Source organism: Acartia tonsa, chromosome 13 (assembly GCF_053477335.1).
Source record: "Acartia tonsa isolate MP-2025a chromosome 13, ASM5347733v1, whole genome shotgun sequence".
NCBI lineage: Eukaryota > Metazoa > Arthropoda > Copepoda > Calanoida > Acartiidae > Acartia > Acartia tonsa.
Window position 1 is genome coordinate 14954260 of NC_137272.1, and position 15978 is coordinate 14970237.

The window sequence follows — 15978 nt, forward strand, 5'->3', positions numbered from 1 at the left end:
TAATGATTTGTATTCTAGAAAAGTATCTAAAGGAAAAAATACTAAACTGCCAATAGAAATCCTTTTTAACAGGAAGGGAAAGGACATCCGACTATAAATTACACTGGTACCCAAAGTTTTATAAAAATGTTATCTTATTCGTTGGCTCAAAAACTTTGGGTACATTTCACATAATAGAAAAATGACATTCAAAAAAATCCAACCCGGAATATGATTTTGATCTAAGGGATAATTATATAATATTAGCCTGACAATAACCAACCCTTTTGAGCGGCCGACCTTTGTTGAAAATTCATCTATTACATCGTTAAGTTTGCTCGTTACACTTATCGCTGATATCAATGTATAAATTTGTAGAATACCTTTCTTTAACTAGAAAATAAATGAAGAGTATAAAATTTCAATACAAATATTTTTAAATTTATTTTATGCCTTTGTAGAAAGACGAATAGTTTTACATATTTCACCAATTATTTATTTATTTTCATTCGAATATTTTAATGAGTTTTCGCCCTTGTACTTTTTAAACTAGAGTCTCGGTCTTCTGGTTCTCTACAGGGATTTAAAGGGATAAGACAATGACCGATAAATTGATATACATCCCAAATGATAATAAACAAATTACCCCTTCTGTACATTAAAATTAAAATTGAAACGTTTGAACACTCAACTTGTCGAATCCACCAATCAAAATCCACTAAAGTCCCCCAAGTTGTTATGCTAACGAAAAAGAAAACGTTCTTTAAAACTATGAGGACTAGTGTAATAAATAGTCCATTGTCCCCTCTCTCTCTCTCTCTCTCTCTCTCTCTCTCTCTCTCTCTTTGTGTTTTAGAGTCTTGATCCTATCCACGTTATAACTAAAGAAGTTAAAATGATGCCTATTACCTATACATATACTAAGGTCGTGCAATCAAATGAATGGTTGTCTATTGGGTGTTTTTATCAAATTATGACCCTGTGGTGTACCTGTCCTCTTCGGGATATGGTTTTACTATTTTTTTATAAAGGTTTGTTTGTCTGAGCTGGATATTTAAATCATTTTAGTGGTGAGCCATATCGGGGTGCGCCTAATTTCAGTCATACACAGCGTGGCATCTCATAAAATGCTGTGCTCTCATTGGTGGAAAGTTGGCTCACCCCGATCTGTCTCACCACTAAAATGATTTAAAGATCCAGCTCTGATTATAAGTATCTCAGGAAGAAAGGAGACATTTGACCGTAAACCACACTAGTACCCAAAGTTTTACAAACAAGTTATCTCATTTATAGACACCAAAACTTTGAGTACTTTTTTTAAATTTTGTTATCTAAAGGTTTTAACCAATATCTTAATCTACTGAAGGTGTAATTTTGTTTATCATCATTGGGGATATCAATATCAATTTATTGTCCATTGTCTGATTTCTAAAAACTCCTGAAGTATTTATTATCTACTCTATGTTTTCTCAGTTATGTTGGGGACATTGGGATAATTATTACACTAGTACCCAAAGTTTTATAATAACTTTTTCTTTTTGTTGGCTTAACAACTTTGGGGACTTTTACTGAATTTTGATTGGTTGGCTCTTAAGTTGAGTGTTTAAACTTTTCAGCCAATAATAGTAATTCACAGAAGGGGTAATTTTGTGTAATTTTGGAGATGTACATCAATCTATCGGCCTTTGTCTTATCCTTTAGAAACCTGCTAATTCTACTTTACTTTTCCCCCAAAAAAATTGCTAGATACAATTGAACGAAATCATCATTGTTTAAATTTAAAGGCGTAAGTTTTAATGACAACTAATCTTGTTCTATTGAGATTATTTTCATTTAATACTGTAATATGAAATTACATTTAGGATTTGTTAGGGGGGGGGGGGGGATATTTAATCTGAGGATAAAGTAGTTTGTATCTAGATTTTCTGTTAAATATTGTTTGGCAGTATGAATAAATGGCATTAAATTAACGCGGCCATGATTAACATAAAATCGACATTTCCTAAGGACACTATGGCCCTGAACTTATGTTAATTTAATAACAGCTTACATTTCATCAGTTTTTATCTTCTCTTTGTGCAATTTGGTTATTTAAATTTTTAGGTTTAAATTTGGTCAATTCAATATTGCATATTTCCTCAAAGTGCCTTTTCAGAACTGAAATCACCCCTCCCTTTTTTTAAAATAAATTGAAAATATGGGGGTTAGTATTTTGTTACTTTGTTTTTACTATAAAGCATGTTAGGTTAGGTTATATTAGGTATTGCAATTTCAGGGCGCTGCAGGAAAAAAAGCACCACTTTATTTACAATATATTTCTGAAATAGGACGGGGAGGGGGGGGGGGGCAAGAAAGTACCCTTTGTAAGAAAGTACACCCTTGACGTCAGATAGACGCACATAGACAGGCACACAAAGGGACAGACAGACGTACATCCCATAACTTTGTATTAACTTTTACTGTTTTTGAAAATGACCATTTTAATGAAATGTTACAGTGAGGATATCACAAGAATATGCAATGATCTACAAAAGAAGGTTAGATAATATTTGTATTTCCTGTATGACTTCAAAACCTGTTTATGTCCGCTGGATTAGAACCGGTTCTAAGCCATAAAAGATCATGTATCGTATCGTATTACGGACAATTTTTCTTGAATAATAAAGTAAAAATCATAAAATCTAAACCTGTTTTATTGACCATCAAAACTGGAATTAATTTTATTATTTTTTAAATTTTAGGAAATGAAGTCATTCCTAAAAAGGACAGAAATTTCCTTCCAAAAAGGACAGAAATCATCTTCCTTTTTCTCAGATAAGTGAAATATGGACAAAAATCACTCTCCTTTTTCTCACATATCTGAAAAAGAGGATAAAAATCACCTTCCTAAATCTCACTTAATCTTCCTAATTCTAAGAAAATTAACCCAATTCCTCCAGGTTCTTCCTTATTCTCAGATAACCTACCTTATTCTAATAAATTCTTCCTTATCCTAAGAAAATCTCCCTTATCATAGGAAATTCTTCCTTGTTCTAAGAAAATCTACCTTATTCTAAGAAATTCTTCCTTATTCTAAGAAATTCTACCTTATTCTAAAAAATTCTTCCTTATTCTAAGTAAATCTACCTTATTCCCCAAATTCTTTCTTATTCTAAGAAATTCTACCTTGTTCCCCCACATTCTACCTTATTCTACGATATTCTTCCTTATTCTAAGTAAATCTACCTTATTCCCCCAAATTCTTTCTTATTCTAAGAAATTCTACCTTATTCTAAGAAAATCTACCTTGTTCCCCCACATTCTACCTTATTCTAAGAAATTCTTCCTTATTCTAAGAAAATCTACCTTGTTCCCCCACATCTTACCTTATTCTAAAAAATTCTTCCTTATTCTAAGAAAATCTACCTTGTTCCCCCACATTCTACCTTATTCTAAGATATTCTTCCTTATTCTAAGAAAACTTCCTTGTTTAAAGAAATTCTAGCTTATTCTAAGAAAATCTACCTTATTATAAGAAATTCTTCCTTATTCTAAGAAAATCTACCTTATTCCCTTAAAGTCTTCCTTCTCATCACATATCCTTCCTTTATCTCAGATAATTTAGCTAATTCTTGCTAATTAGACCAACCATTCCTGGGATCTTAAGCTTCACAGAGAAAAAACTTACTGTTTTCTTAATATTCTATCAGGATAAGGGAACAGTGTGGCAATAATTTTGATTTTATCTAGGTCAGATTTTTTTCATCCAAATAAAAAAGATAGCTTTTTTATAAGAGTGAAAAATAAAAATGCTTCTTAATTTAATAACAAACTAGCTGCTATGCCCCTAGAGACCTCTTTAATTTTAGTGGGTTTCCTATTTTTTTTTTGGGGGGGGGGGAGGGAAAATTTTTCCTAGGGGAGATATCTCTTGAGAATGTGGTAGTACTCTCCCCTAAAATAGCTATAAACCTTCCTTGGTCTTATAAGAAGCTAAACAGTAATGAATAACCATACTGCTTCTATATGTAATATTAAAAAAATATTCTTATAAAAAAGATAGCTTTTAGAAATTAGAAAAAAATTTCCGTCAGCCTGGCTAGCCTGGACAAGAATTTGACGCAGCACGGCCGCCTACATGGTAAGGGAGGGCGTGTATTTTTCATGAACGAACACAAACCCACAGACATACATTTAAAATCAGACCATAGACTATGTATATTTAGAATTTTAAGAATTTTAATGGATAATTAATTATATTATTATATTATCTTTAGTAGTTTAAAATAAAAAAAGTAAAAAAAATGAAGGGGAGGGGGTTAATTTTTTTTGTTTTTGTGGGGGGGGGGGGTGGAATCACACTTATCCCCACATTTTTCATTTCTGTTTTTTTTATTTTAATTCTAATTTTTTGTAAAGGAGTAATATTTTTCAAGGTGGGTGGTGGTACCCTTCCTTAAAATAGCTATAAACCTTCTCAGGACCTATGAGAAGCTACACTGTAAAAGTGAACCATATTGGTTCAGCGGTATCTGATTATGTAAAAAAATCTTTTATATTACATACTCTATATTTATAAATTGTCTTTGATATGGTGTCACCTTGTCCCATGCCGGAACAGAGAAATCAACAACCTATAATCAGGAATTAAGAGGGATAGGACAATGAATGATAAATCAATTTACTTAATTAATTAAATAAAAAGTCTCTAAAGTTGTTGAGCCCATAAATAAGAAATTGTTAAAATAAAACTTAGTGTACTGTGTAATAATCCAGGGAGGGAGTGAACATTGAGCTAAAATTTATTACACTGCACTGGTCCCCAAAGTTTTATAATACCGTTTTAACCAATTATAACTTACAAAAGGGATAATTTTATGTTTAATCATTGAGGATTTACATCAACTTATTGGCAATTGTCTTATCCCTTTAGATCCGTGTTAATAGTACATTTGCGGAATGAATAATAGAACATATGGGGATGACCAACATCAGAGCTAAAGAATAGTTGATTTTCGTATATTTTTACAATTATAAATATATGTTCAAAAGATATAAGGGATTATGAATTTTCTTAATATTCATATTACTTGATACCAAAAAAATAAAATATTTCTTAATGTCAAAACTTTTTGTATTTAGATTTTAGTATTGGTCTTTAAAAGCAACAATTTTGGGTCGGGTTGGGTCAATTTTTATAAGGATGGTTCGATTTTTAAAGTTATAAGTACCCTATCTTATTGACATAGAGTTACATAGAAAAGTTGTCGCCAAATTAAGTTGCTAACCTGTTTATTGGTCAGTTTATTCACCATAAAGAAGGAAAAGAGATAGGGTAAAGGGGAGAGGGGATAGATAATGTTTTAACCACCTCCAACAATGATATTTTAAGAGGATAAGAAATTATGGTTCAACTTCCAATTAATTCTATATTGATTCACATGGATATTATCACAGGAGAAAATTTTTAGTCAGTTTAGGTTGCAATTTCCCTTCGATTTTATTTGGTAGACCATTTTTCCAATAGGAGGGGAGGGAATAGGGTAAAGAATTGGGTGGGGAAGATCGTTATTTTAGCCCGCAAGAGAGTTCACTCTATTATAGAACATGAAATGTTTCGTGTAAGATCTAAGTAATAATAAATCCATTGTGGTGAATTCAAAATTGAAAAACAAAAACATTGAAAATTGACCCACTCTAATCTTCATAAGGCATATTGCCCAATAGCAAGGGGCGTTATGTGTCAATTTTTTTTCTTATTTTGAAAAGCTAGCTTTTTTACAAGAACATATATTTTACTATCCTTATAATAAAAGTAACAGGATCTGTGTCTGTCTATCTGTGTGTATATCTTGTTAACTTCTAAACCAAATATTTTTTAAAAATTTTAAAATTAGGAAACCCACTAAAATTAAAGAGGTCTCTAGGGGCATAGCAGCTAGTTTGTCATTAAATTAAGAAGCATTTTTATTTTTCACTCTTATAAAAAAGCTATCTTTTTTTATTTTTTTCCTTTTAACTATTTATTAAACTTTTACCCCCATTTTGTTTAAATAGTAACACTTCGAGATTCGCCCTTGAATTAATTTCATAATTATCAGCTGTTTGTGTTTACCGACGAAAAGAATAAGTTGCCAACTTTCTATAGAGTTTGTACCAAATAAATAGGAATGTGAAGCATAGGCGTCCAAGGGGGGGGGTAATGGGGCGATTACCCCCCCCAAACGATTTTGGGGGTGCCGTAGGCACCCACAAAATTTTTTTCATTTTACTCCCCCCATTTAAAATTTACCCCTACCCTGGGGATGCCGTAGGCACCCCCAACCATTTAGGAGGGGGTATTTACCCCCCCCAAACAATTTTGGGGGGGTAAATACCCCCCCCAAAATTAAAAATCTCTAATAAAAAAAATTTTTGCGCGCTTCGCGCGCATTTTTAATACTATACATTTAATAAAATTTAAATTACCCCCCCAAAAATTTTACCCCGGGGGTAAATTTTGGGGGGGGGTAAACTAAATTTACCCCTGCCAACAGGTTTCAGGGGGGGTAATTACCCCCCCCAAGCAAATTTTACCCCCGGGGTAAAAATTTTGGGGGGGGTAAAAAAAATTTGCGGCGAGCTTCGCGCGCCATTTTACCCCCCCCAAAAACGATTTACCCCCCCCTTAAAAAAATCTTACCTCCCCAAAATAAAAAGCTTGGACGCCCCTGATGTGAAGAAAAAAAACATTACATTGGTTAAGACTAGCAGCTACGCCACTAGAGGCTTCTATGGACACTTTGGGTAATTAATCAAATAAAAATGTCTGACTCTAAGCCTGGGATTTTATTTTTGAAAAGGAAATGAATTTTTTCTTTGGGCAATTTCTCTTGGGAGCTCAGACAAACATGCTGTTACTTTTATAAAAAGATTGATAATTACATATAGTTATTGAAGAAAATTATCAGTAAAATATACAAAATATTTTAATTTGTTTTGAAATTATTACTTTTTTGGTCTTGGTCTAATATTTGTATGTGTTGGCTAGAGAAAGATTTTAAAGACTGGGGTTCCTCCTATTAAAATGTACTTTATGAACATTCCACCTCTAAAGTACAAACAAACATTTCAGGTCAAAAGATACAACCCAAACTTATCCTACACATGTTGTTCTGATATCCCAATAAACATAAGGAAATATATGTGAGAAAAACCAAGATTTTGAGAGAATAAGGAAGGGGAAAAGGCAGAATTTATATATTCTCTATACCTCTATTTCAGTTATGATATCCCAATATAAATTAGGAAAATTATCTGAGAAAAAGGAAGAATTAGGGGAATTAAGGAAGAACTCTTTAGAAAAAGCTAGGTTATCTGAAAATAAGAGAGAATTAGTAAGGAAAAGGAAGAATTTCTTAGAATAAGCTAGATTTTCTTAGAATAAGGAAGAATGTCTTAGAATAAGGTAGATTTTCTTAGAATAAGGAAGAATGTCTTAGAATAAGGTAGATTTCATAGAATTAGGAAGTATTTCTTAGAATAAGAAGGATCTTATTAGAATAAGGAAGAATTTCTTAGAATAAGGAAGAATGTCTTAGAATAAGGTAGATTTTCTTAGAATAAGGAAGAATGTCTTAGAATAAGGTAGATTTTCTTAGAATAAGGAAGAATGTCTTATAATAAGGTAGATTTTCATAGAATTACGAAGTATTTCTTAGAATAAGGTAGATCTTATTAGAATAAGAAAGAATTTCTTAGAAAAATGAAGAATGTCTTAGAATAAGGTAGATTTTCTTAGAATAAGGGAGAATGTCTTAGAATAAGGTAGATTTTCTTAGAATAAGGTAGATCTTATTAGAATAAGGAAGAATTTCTTAGAATAAGAAAGAATGTCTTAGTATAAGTTAGATTTTCTTAGAATAAGGAAGAATTTCTTAGAATAAGGTAGATTTTCTTAGAATAAGGAAGAATGTCTTATAATAAGGTAGATTTTCATAGAATTAGGAAGTATTTCTTAGAATAAGGTAGATCTTATTAGAATAAGGAAGAATTTCTTAGAATAAGGAAGAATATCTTAGAATTAGGTAGATTTTCTTAGAATAAGGAAGAATGTCTTAGAATAAGGTAGATTTTCATAGAATTAGGAAGTATTTCTTAGAATAAGGAAGAATTTGTTGGAATAAGGTAGATTTTCTTAGAATAAGGAAGAATTTCCTAGAATAAGGTAGGTCTTCTTAGAATAAGGGAGAATTTGTGTAATTAAGGTAGAATTTCTGAGAATAAGTAAGAATTTGGGTAAATAAGGTAGATTTATTAAGCATAGTTGTAATAGTGAGGAAAAGGAAGAATTTCTAAGAATTAGGAAGAATTTGTAAGATGGTGGACAGAGGTCACCTTCCTTTAGTGAGAATTTGTAAGATAGTGGACAGAAATCACCTTCCTTACAGAGAATTTGTAAGAAAAAGGAAAGTAAATAGCCTTCCTATACCCAAGGAAGGGAATTTCTGTCCTTTTTAGGAATGACTTCATTTTCTTCATATGATCCTTAAATTCTACTATCCGAGAAAAGCTGTCTATAATACGAAGCTATAAGTAACTATTCTCGATCTAATAAGATATTTGATGACAACATCCATATTTTTTTATTTTTTATTTTTTTGTAATATTTATATTTTGTAGCATGACTGACTCTATAACTCAAATTTCCAACACTTTTCAGATAATATAAAATTTTTAATTATAAAGAAGTTCTACCTGGGGACGTCCAAGATTTTAAAGGGGGAGGGGGGAGGGGATCATTTCATAACTCCCTTCTTCCCTGGACTTCCTTGGCAGTGGTGCAACTGAAATTTCTTGGAACAATAATCCCTTCTTATTTGATTGACCTATTTCTTTTGATTAGCAGATTTTTTATACCATATATTTTATTAATTATGATTAATTATAAGAAAAAAAATGCAGTGTGCTAGCATTACCACCAAAATATTAATAGCAAATTAAACATTTATTAAAATAAAAAAAAAACAGAAAAGAGTTTTTTTTTGAGGGAGAGCCTTAAGGAAATTTTGAACATATTGCTCTGAAAAAAAAACCTCAGTGGTTACCCATTGATCTTAAGGGATAAGACAATTGCCAATTAATTGATGTCCCCAATGATGATACAAAATAAGCTTCAATAGTTTACAGTTAGTGGTTGAAACGTTTGGACACTCAATTTAATGAACCAACCAATTAAAATTCACTTAAATCCCCAAAGTTGTTGAGCCAACGAATAAGAAAACGTTATTATAAAACTTTAGGTAGTATGATAAACAGCTCATTGTCCTCTCTCTCTCTCTCTCTGCAAATTGTGGAGGGCCAAAATAGGTTTATGAATACGACTTTATCTCTCCTCCAATTATGCTTTTATCTTTTCAAATAATGGAGGTAGGGGGGTTGCTTGATGATGGGCAATTTTTTTAATGCTAGAGTGGGGGGGAGGAGGGGGCTATTACCCAAAATGCCAATTTTGAACACAAGCTCATAAAATTAAGTTTTTCCATCAACAATATTCACTACCAGGACCTATTGTAAATTTTAAAAATTGGAAATTTCTGTGTAGTAAGGGTTGTCGCAAATATAGGTATTACATGATTAGTAACACACAATAACTTCTCCAGAAATGATTTCTATAAGATATATGTATATTACATAAATGGATATATAAATACATGGATGTTGAGTTAATATAAAGTTTCTGCCAGCTGGCTAATATACCCCCATCCATCCATTTTACTCCAACCCCTCCCCTGGAGGAACGTACTGACCAATGAGTGATGACTCTAGTAGGAACCTACGACAATAATTTCCCTGTCATAATGTCCACATATCAATTTATACAAAAATCTTAACAATTTTCTCTCACTCTCTCTTTTTTCTCATAACTAATATAATTATTTGAGTGGTTTTTATTATTTTCATTTTATATAAAAAGTTTGTGTCTTGTTACAAGAAAAACGGTATTTTCCTTGAAATTGCCTTGTTGAACATAGAAAACCCCCTATTTTTTTTTTTTTTTTTAATTATTACGTTTGGTCAGTTTAGGTTATGTTGTATTAGGTACTATGTAGGAACCCCAACAGGGCTAAGGCATAGTAGAACAAATGCTGCCCTCTATTTTTTTTAATTTATTAAGGAAATTGGGGGGGTTGTCCATAGAGGAAAAACACCAACAACATTTAACATAAAGCTATGATTGTAAATCTTCATATTAATTTCAGTTTTTCATGTTAAAACAAAACATCAGAAAATAAAAAAAAAATAATTAATTAAAGATATGATACTTACTGGCTGACTTTAACTTTGCTTCAGACACTCTATCCTGCATAAATCAAAATAAGAGCTTACTGTCACGTAAAAACGGACGCACTAACCTATCCTAAAAGTAGAAAAGCTTCACTTTTAAATAAATTAATTGGTGTTCATTTTTTCGCAATACTGTTGTAAATTAATCATTGAGACTGACGACCGAACAGAAATACCCCAGTTATATAGTAGCTCAGCTTCTAATTATAAGAATTATTTTATTTTATGAAGGGGAGGGTTCTAAAAGAAAATTAAGCCAAATGAAAAATTACATAGGTACAGGGAAATGGCTCCTGAATAAAAATATTTGGTTACAACTTTTCAAACAGTTAAATTACCAAATGTGATTGTTTAGCTTTGAGACCACCCCCCCCCCCCCCCTAACATTTTAAAAAGTTCAAAATAAGGTAGGAACATATTTTTTATGCCTAACCCCTGTTGGGGGTTCTAACACTGCGGTCTACCTAGTACCCAATATAGCCTAACCTAACCTGACCTAAAGTAATAAACAAACAAATGAAAGACTAGGGGGACAAGGGGATATTTTCAAATAAAAATAAGTGGGGAGGATTGTTTTACCAAGAAAATAACACATTAATAAAGAGAAACTGAAAAACAATTTAGAGGCAACTTAATTTAGAGGCAAATTGTTTTTCCCCGTTGTCAAATCCATGTGTGTCCGTGTATCGCAGTGATTAAGAATATTGTTGCCAATATACTTCTTGATGGGAAATATATTGTTTACATTAATCCAGGAATCTAAAGGAATAAGACAATGCCCGATAAATTGATGTACATCCTCAATGATTATACAAAAATCAACCCTTTCTGTAGATTACAATTAGTGGTTGAAACTTTTGAACACTCAACTACATGAATCAACCCAAATTTCACTAAAGTCCCCAAAGTTATCAAGCCAACGAATAAGAAAACGTTATTATAAAACTTTGGGGGCTTGTGTAATAAACAGCCCATTGTCCCTCCCTCTCTGATTTACGTTACTCAAAGACACAGGGATAGGACATTGTACATAAAATCTACACTCACAAGAACAGATCTAAAGTATAGATGTACTAACTCCCTCCCTTTCTTTTTTCAACGACCTCTTTCGTCTGCTTCCAAATTATTTTCTGCTTTTTGGGTGTGTTAATATAAGCGACACAATTTGTTGATTTTCAATGACCCAATAAAAGGGTTATTGATACAGAGATACAGTTATTTAACCCTTTCTCCCTCTAGTCTTTTCCTCTAACAAATATTAATTCATATTTTGGCGCTCGGTGGCTTAAAATAGTTGTTACAAACGGTTAAGTAAGAAAAATATATATCACAGCAAGCACCCCCCTTCCTTTTTTTAAACAAAGTAGAAATAAGGGGGTAAGTGTTTTTATTATTTCTTTTTAAAAGCTAAGCTTTTCTATAATTAGGGTCGGTCCGTCCGTCCGTACGTCCGTCACAGAGAGTTAGCTCTTTTCGTTAATTTAAACAGGTTAGAATTGTCCTATCGATTCCAAACTATGCATGATGATTCCTGTAGTAGTTAGGTACAATTTCGAAAGCGTAGCAACTCTAGAATCGATACCAGAATGTCCGTACGTCCATTTGAAACATGTTGATTTTTAACTTTTTTGACAACAAATTTTTGTATGTTAGAATTATCCGATTCTTCTGATTTTTTAAAAACTGATTCCTATTACAACAATGTACAATGTTATAAGCAAAGCATCTCTATAAACAAGTCCCAAAAATGTAAGTATGTCCTTAAACAGTATCATCTATTTATGCAGTTTTGCAACAAATTTACTAACAATATTGTTTGTACTGATGCATTAATATTCTGCTAATTCAGTTCTGACAATCTACAAGTGTTAATGTTCGTTTGTCCTTCTATTTCAGAGCTTCGCTTTTATGGATGTTGTCATCCTTGTTTGGTTACACATATACAGACCCTAATTCTAGAATAGCAGTGCTACTATAAATATATTATTATACCTATATAGCACAACATTAGTCTTATCTTAATCGTTTTCAAATCCCATTATTATTTTCTTATTTTTGTTATTAGTAACGCAGCTACTTAATAAACATGCTAGCGGATACTCCCCTAGATTTTTCTGTCTAGGTGCATAGTCCCTTTCGTGTCAACGCCTCTTAAAGGGCGTTTCGTCGTATTTTCACTATAGCTTTTGATAAGTTATTCTAGGTTAGATTAGGTTAAGCTGGGTTAGGTGATTGCCCCGCAGGGTTAGGCCATTGGCCCCACAGGGTAAGAGCCCCCCGCAGGGGCTGGAAATAGGGGAAATGCTACTGTGAAAAATACGATGAAACGCCCCTTACGAGGCGTTACCACGAAAGGGACTATACCCGATTTCTCTTTTAGGAATGAGGGGTAACATCCAGGACCAGTGTAAAGGAGAACCATATCGGTTCAGCGGATAATGAGATCTTACGTTACTAACAGACAGATAGACATCCTGTTACTTCTATATAATAAATTAGGTCACATTTATTTTTTAAAGAATCGCCTGATCAATTTTGAACTGTTTTTTACCATGAATTCTAAGAAAAAGTAAATCTAAAAAAACTTCTTTTTAAAAGCGAAGCTTTTCTATAATTAGGGTCGGTCCGTCCGTCCGTACGTCCGTCCGTCCGTCCGTACGTCCGTCCGAGATAGTTAGCTTTTATTCGTTAATTTAGGCATGTTAAAATTGTCCTATCGATTTCAAACTTTGCATGGTGATTCCTGTAGTAGATAGGTACGACTTAGAAAGCGTAGCAACTCTATATTCGTTATCAGAATGAACGTACGTCCATTTTAAACATGTTGATTTTTGTACTTTTTTAATAACAATTTTTTATGTGATAAAATCATCCGATCGATCTGATTTTTTGATTACTGATTCCTATTACAATAAGGTACAATATTATGAGCGAAACATCTCTAAAATCAAGTATTAAAAATGTCAGTATGTCCTTAAACAGAATTCTGTATTTAAGAAGTTTTGCAACAAATTTACGTATAATTTTGTCAAACCTTTTATTTTCATATTTTGTATATTCAGTTCTGACACTCAACAAAAGTTAATGTTCGTCTGTCATATCGTTTCAGAGCTTCGCTTTTATGGATGTTGTCATCCTTGTTTACATAAACTTTATTGGCTATCATTGGCAAAAAAAACATTGGATGTTGGTTGTTTTTAGGATACAGAGTTAGGGCAATGGATGTTAAATTAGTCTTCTCTTGTGAGTTTCTCATTTTGTGTTTTATTGTTTCTCCAAAAGTGTCCCTTCGCAATTTCAGCTTCCAAAGACAGATATTAGTTTATGCATTTTTGGTGGAAGATTCGTTTATAGTTCATAGTCCCTTTTGTTTGTTACACTATTTTGGATTATATCATCATTGTTTTCTTATTAATTTTCAATAGAATCAAATTCTTTATCATTTATTTCCATCTTATTTTGATCGTTATTATTAAAAAATATTTTCTTCATTCATTTTTTTAATAAATTGTACTTTAAAGTATAAAATAAAAACATATACAAATTGCTGTTATATCAAACGTCTGACATTAATTTTAAGTTTATTTAACACATTTCAAGTAAAATTATATTTTCTTTTGGACATGTGATCAAATATCTAATCACCCAATAAAATCAGGGAGTTATTGGAGTGGTACCCAAAGTTTTATAAACACGTTCTCTCATTCGTTGGCTCAACACTTTGAGTAATTTTATTGAACTACAAGCTAGAAGTGTCAACACTTTTTATGAATACTTTTTATCTACAGAAGTAGTAATTTTGTTTATCATCATTTTGGATATCAACCATTTTATCGTATCACTTGAATAAAGCTAGACTCATTTCAAGATTACAATACGAACATATCACTTGTAACATAGTTTCGCTACTTAAAAAACGTCTGCAAAAAATAAGAACATAAAAAGTATAGAAATGATATATTTGATATTAACCTTATAATGCTTTGTCTATCTGTCTGTCTGACTCCTTCTAGAAGTAAGGGTAGGGGCAATAGCGTTAAATATTTATATCCCTCTCCTTATTTCTCTCTTTTATTTTTCTTTCTTCATATAATTTTCTCTTTTTATTCTAGTTTCTCTCTCTTTAGGTAGTTCTATTATTCTCTCTCCTAATGTTTTTTTTCTATTTTTCTCTCTCTCCTATTGTTTTTTTTTCTATTTCTCTCTATCCTTCTCTCATTCTTTCTTTCTCACTCGAATTCTATCCTATTTCTCTTCTCTTTTTCTCTCTCCTTCTTTCTCTCTTCTTTTTCTCTCTCTCCTTTTCTCTCTTTTTCTTTTCTCTCCTTCTCTCTTCCTCATTCGTTCTTGCTCTCTCTCTCTAATTTTGTTACTCTCCATCTCTCTTTCTCCCTCTAATTTATATCCTTCTCTTTCTCTCTCTTTATCTTTCTCACTCCTTTTTCTATTTTTTCCCCTCTTTTTCTTTCTCATTCCTCCTCTAGCGTTTGTAATTCTATTGCCTGGATTATACACGAAATACTTTACTGTTTAATCATACTAGCGGATACGCCCCCTAGAGGCCTCTAGGGGCACTTGAGGAGGGTGGAGTCGAATCTAATAATCCAATTTCTTATTTTAGAATTTTTTTTAAAAGTAAAAAAAAATTTTTTTTTTGCGGGGGGGGACATTTTTCATTTTTTTGGGAGGGGGGGGGGGGGTTGGGGTGTCCCATCCCCCAAGAAAATAGTTATAAACCTTCCCGGGACCTATGAGAAGCTACCCTGTTAAGGAGAACCCGATTGGTTCAGCGGTTAGCGAGATCCTTTGGTACAAACAAACACACAGACACACAAACATCCTGTTACTTTAGTATAAGGATAAATTATATTTTGTAAGCTTGTTATTGCTGCGCTTCTTATTAAGGTTTTTATTTGATTTTCATAAATAATAACTTTATTCCCTGAAAAATATAATCTTGTATATTGGGTAAATGGAAAGCTTTATACTGGGCGGGAAAAAATAATCTGTCAATAACCTGGAAGATTCTTTGGACCATATAGCCCCCATACTCCCCCTCTCTAACTTTGAAAAAATCATTACTCTCCCCCCCCCCCCCCTGCAAATTTTACCCCTGGTGTAAAGGTTTTTAGGGAGGGGCGAGGAAGAAAAATTTACGCCATTTTATCCTAAATTGATATTTCCCCTCGCCCGGCCCCCTAAAAAATGAAAATCTTTGTCGATCTTGGAATGGCTACACCAATTTTTATTTTAAAAGACTGAGGAGGGGGGGGATCCCATCAAAGCTTTATAGGATTCTTACAATAATCTTATTTCATTGTTATTATTACTTTTTTTTCTTTTCTTTTTCTGTATTTTATTGTTATATCTCAATAAAACTTAGTTATTACAAATATGATTAATTCTTTAAAGCTCAGATGATAAATACATAATTATGTCGTAGATTAGGTTTATTTAGGGGTAGCTATCTTGAAAATAGGTTAGTCTTCCTTACAAATAGATAAATCTTTCTTAAAAAGAAAGGTATAATATAATTGCACCTATATAAACATTTATTAAATGAAAGGTATACTTAGTTTTAAACTAGCCTAGCTTAAGAGTATATTTATACATCATATAGGTTAACCTGTTTCATTTACCTATCTTAATAGAAACGAGTCTGATGTAAATTGAGCATATCATAGAAAAAGATCT

At 32.2% G+C, this 15978-nt stretch overlaps 1 protein-coding gene across 1 annotated transcript in view; it reads left to right on the plus strand.

The window, feature by feature from the left end:
- The first annotated feature begins 2479 nt into the window (after positions 1-2479).
- Positions 2480-15978, plus strand: part of LOC145304102 (uncharacterized) — a 35397-nt gene continuing 21898 nt past the window's right edge. The window contains exon 1 of the mRNA XM_080145864.1: positions 2480-2516. The gene's annotated coding sequence lies outside the window, so the exon portion shown is untranslated. The remainder of the gene's footprint in view (positions 2517-15978) is intronic.